Here is a 4904-nt window from a genome sequence, read left to right as displayed (position 1 = left end):
CGCACTTTGCCCTGGGATACGAACGCAATCTGCTTCCGGGGCCGCAGGAGGCCTATGTAGGGAATGTGTGCCTCGGGTTAAGAATGATTCAGGTTAAGAATGGATGGAACAAATTAAGTTTGTAACCCGAGGTACCACTGTACAGCCCATTCTACCACCATGTGGCTTCATACAAGGAGATCCACACATCCCCTGAAAGCATTTGTGATGTCACAGGCAACTGTGGCCTCATCTGGCCTATACATTGAACACCCTGTTATACCACTTACAGAGTGGTGGCTTCTCCGCAAGAATCCTGGACCCTGTAGTTGAAGAGTGCTGAGAGTTGTTAGAAGACCCCTGTTTCTGTCACATACCTACGGTCAATCCCTCTTCCCAGGGAACTTTGAGAATTGTTGCTCTGCAAGGGGAATAGGGGCCTTCTAACAACTCTCTGCAGGGACGCGGGTGGTGCTGTGGGTTAAACCACAGAGCCTAGGACTTGCCGATCAGAAGATTGGCGGTTCGAATCCCCGCGACAGGGTGAGATCCTGTTGCTCGGTCCCTGCTCCTGCCAACCTAGCAGTTCGAAAGCACGTCAAAGTGCAAGTAGATAAATAGGTACCACTCCGGCGGGAAGGTAAACGGTGTTTCCATGCGCTGCTCTGGTTCGCCAGAAGCGGCTTAGTCATGCTGGCCACATGACCCGGAAGCTGTACGCTGGCTCCCTCGACCAATAAAGCAAGATAAGCGCCGCAACCCCAGAGTCGGCCATGACTGGACCTAATGGCCAGGGGTCCTTTACCTTTTTAACAACTTTCTGCAGTGGCAGAGGAAGAGGGGGTGCGGTAGGGGTGGTCTGACCCAGGTGTCATCCCTTCCGGGGGGTTGATGTTCAGCACACCACATGTCCGTGACTCCCAAGCCTACCCCAAGCCATCAGGGGAAGGGGGGAGTTGTACTGCTTTGCCGGTGCCATTCCGCCATTCCCCCTTCATTTTGACAGCTGGGGGAGGTTTGGTAGTTGCGGGTGGGTGGCACACCAAATGTCCGCCATCAGCGGCTTGCTTTGCCCACATGGATGGCTCGCTCTGCCCCCGACTGCAGCGCACATGAGCTGCTCCGTGCACTCGAGTGGCTATCCCACCCTGGCAGGGCACCCTCCACCCCCTGCTCCCCTTGGGAGTACGCCCCACCCCCCTCAAGAGCACGCCCAACTTGGGCAGCGCAGGCACATGCTCCGCCGCTGACTATCTGCACCCTTAAGAAGTTGCACTTCCCATGAGTCTTTGGGGGAAGCCATGGGTGTTTAAAGTGACATGATAACTCTTTAAATGTGTAGTGCAGATTGGGCCTGAGTGGAGCCGGGGTAAGTGATCATTGAATCATAGAAGTGTTGGGAGAGACTCAGTGGTTCATTTTATCCACACGGATCCCTACAGTGCAGGAATATGCATCTGGTCAAACCCCTGACCTTGGCATTTTCAGCACCACACTCTAACTAACTGAGCCGCCTTCATGACTTTCAGTGGCAGCCTTGTGTTCTTTGTGAAATGTAGTTGTCCTCTCCTTGCCCATTGCTGGCAAAGCTGCAATTGTTTGGAATGCTCTTTCAAAGTGTCTCCAGCACACAGCCCTCCTTTTATTTGTGTTTTATGAGAAGTGTGTTGGTTTCCAAAGAGCACAGTTCTCAGAGACATCAAAATTGAATTTTCGGCAATTTCTTCAGGCAACCTAGAATGATAGGACATAAGAAGGAGGCCCTAGTGAGAATACTGCTGAGTGTCAGGAAAGATCCACAAAGCATGAACACAAGATTTATATTGTCAAAGCTCTGCAGAAAAGGAAAAAATCGGCAAAGTATCAGCATTATATAGTGGCAGGATATTTTCTTTTTTGTTGCCGTTAATTGTCAATGGTATGTGTCACTGCAATGATGTTATGAAATGAATGTGAAATTATTCCTCAGTGTGTTTAACCGCAGGCTGCTCTTTTAAAACAACAACAAAAAATGCATTTTCCCTTTTGTTTTCTCTTTGTATAAAGGATGTGAGCTGGCTGAGTGGGATCAATGAAGCAAGTTGTAAATGAGGAAATGTATGAAAGGGAAATTGTAATTAGTGTACACACACACAAAAGACAATGCGTCCACTGCAGAGCACAATTGCTGCTGTGCTATACTGTTTTCGGGTAGTGATGTGGAATCAAGGTTATGAGTCAATATCATTGCTAAGCCAAACCAGGAGCTCACTAGTGTTCTGTGTTGTCCCGTGGAGTTCTTGCTGTATTGGTTGTTGTGGGATGGGTAGGGCGGCCCGGCAAATAAACACCCTCTAGAGCGACGTGGGTAGCGCTGTGGTCTAAACCAGAGCCTAAGGCTTGCCGATCAGAAGGTCAATGGTTTGAACCCCCACAACGGGGTGAGCTCCCGTTGCTCAGTCCCTGCTCCTGCCAACCTAGCAGTTCAAAAGCACATCAAGTGCAAGTAGATAAATAGGTACTGCTCTGGCGGGAAGGTAAACGGTGTTTCTATGCACTGCTCTGGTTCGCCAGAAGTGGCTTTGTCATGCTGGCCACATGACTGGGAAGCTGTCTGCGGACAAACGCCGGCTCCCTCAGCCTATAGAGCGAGATGCAACCCCAGAGTCGTCTGCGACTGGACCTAACGGTCAGGGGTCCCTTTACCTTTGCCTTAAGCTCCATAGAGTGTTCATGCATACCGTATTTTTCGCCCCATAAGACGCACTTTTTCCCCTCCAAAAATGAAGGGGAAATCGGGGTGCGTCTTATGGGGCGAATGCCTGCAAGCCTCGCGCGCCCGGCAGGAGGTCCGACCGGGTGCGCGAGGCTTGGGGCGGCAGCCTGTCGCCCGAAGCACGGGGAGCCCTCTGGAGGGCTCCCCCTGCTTCGGGCGAGTGTCTGCAAGCCTCGCGCACCCGGCAGGAGGTCCCACCGGGTGCGCGAGGCTTGGGGCGGCAGCGGACTGCTTGCGCGCACCGAGAAGCTTGGGGCCAGCTGAGCTCAGCTGGCCCCAAGCTTCTAGGTGTGCGCAAGCAGTCCGCTGCCGCCCCAAGCCTCGCGCACCCGGCGGGACCTCCTGCCGGGTGCGGGAGGCTTGGGGCGGCAGCGGACTGCTTGCCGGCATGCAGAAGCTTGGGGCGTGCTGAGCTCAGCACGCCCCAAGCTTCTAGGTGCGCGCAAGCAGTCCGCTGCCGCCCCAAGCCTTGTGCACCCGGCGGGACCTCCTGCCGGGTGCGGGAGGCTTGGGGCGGCAGCGGACTGCTTGCCGCCATGCAGAAGCTTGGGGCGTGCTGAGCTCAGCACGCCCCAAGCTTCTAGGTGCGCGCAAGCAGTCCGCTGCCGCCCCAAGCCTTGCGCACCCAGCGGGACCTCCTGCCGGGTGCGGGAGGCTTGGGGCGGCAGCGGACTGCTTGCCGGCACGCAGAAGCTTGGGGCGCGCTGACCTCAGCTTGCCCCAAGCTTCTGGATTAGCGCAGCACACCTGGGGGGGAAATAAATTTTTTTTCCTTTATTTCCCCCCCTAAAATCTAGGTGCGTCTTATGGGCCGGTGCGTCTTATGGGGCGAAAAATACGGTACATGTCTCCTGTGTGAATATGCCATCACAGGTTGAACTTCCGCGTCATTCATAGAGGGGCTAGGCGAACAGGCTGGGTACCGAGGAGGAAATCCCAGACTTGGTTCTCTCTTCTGCCGTTAACTCACTAGGTGACTTTAGGAGAGCTATAGTTTTCTGTTTCCCTGTCTGTGACATGGGGATAACAATCTTGATATGTTTACAAGGATTATGGAGATAATGTCCACAGTGTATTCTGAAACACTGCAAATCACTACTTATGCACTAAGGGTGGCTGCTGCTGCTATTATGAATATATTACCTCAGATGTGATGGTTTTAATTAAAGGGAGTCAGTTCACACATGCAGGCATAAGTCATCCAAGAATGAGACGTTGATGGAGCGATGCCAACTCAGATGTGGACCTGCCCTATATTGAACAACAGAGCCTTATATATCTTCACATGTAAGAGATAATTAGCACCTAACAATTTTGTCTTGTTTTGAACAAAGTAAAGCAAATCTAATTTGCTAGTCAAATAGATTGTGTGATTATTACATTAAACTGGACTTAGTATTGCTTTTAATTTGTAGTATAGGCATCTAACAGAAATTGAGTATTGAGCATCTAACAGAAAGGTGGCATAAGGAGTAACATGACTCCAAATAGGAAATCATCTTTCCCTCATGCAACACTTTCAAAAGGGATGCAAGTTCTGAGTGAAACAGTCACATGACAGATGATCTGCATCTTTGGGGATAAATGAACCTAAGTTAGTCATTGCTATTAATTTCAATTTCTATTAATTCTCATGAGCAGATCTTGCTCCACAATAATCCTCACGTCATATCCAACTATCTCAATCCTTCAGAAGATGTTTCCAAGGCCACCATCAGAAGTTGGCATTATTGGGTAACTATTAGCAGTCTAGGGACACCAACCTGGGCTACATCAGGATAGCATGGAGAGAGGTTTAGGGATTTGCTTCTCAGCTAGCCTGATCTTGCCACCAAGTTCATCATTTGAACATTGGGATCCTTAAGGCTTTAATCTGCCTATCTCCCAGTGATCCCAGTGCATATGTTGGATGTGTGTCCACATATATGTCTGTGTGTAGGGATGTGTGAGTATGTTCATTGGGTGTGTGTTGTGTCTATGGCTCCACACACCACCAGAGAAGCAGCCACATCTGTTGCTAACCATGCCAATTAGCACAGGACCTCTAGGCACCCATCCACCAGTGGTTTTCAACTTGCTTTATTTTCCTCTGCTCTCTGGTGTACGGAGGGTTCAAATGGGCTCTCCTCAGCTGAAGAGTGTGCATAGGAACAATTACAGCCCAATTCAC

At 51.0% G+C, this 4904-nt stretch overlaps 1 long non-coding RNA gene across 1 annotated transcript in view; it reads left to right on the top strand.

Annotated features, from left to right (window-relative positions):
• Positions 1 to 275: 275 nt before the first annotated feature.
• Positions 276 to 4904, top strand: part of LOC308592605 — a 5863-nt gene continuing 1234 nt past the window's right edge. Inside the window, exons 1-2 of the long non-coding RNA XR_014010577.1 lie at positions 276 to 327; positions 3904 to 4021. This is a non-coding gene — a long non-coding RNA (uncharacterized lncRNA). The remainder of the gene's footprint in view (positions 328 to 3903; positions 4022 to 4904) is intronic.

Source organism: Podarcis bocagei, assembly GCF_964188305.1.
Source record: "Podarcis bocagei genome assembly, chromosome: 8".
NCBI lineage: Eukaryota > Metazoa > Chordata > Lepidosauria > Squamata > Lacertidae > Podarcis > Podarcis bocagei.
This window is presented reverse-complemented; position numbering and strand designations above follow the sequence as displayed.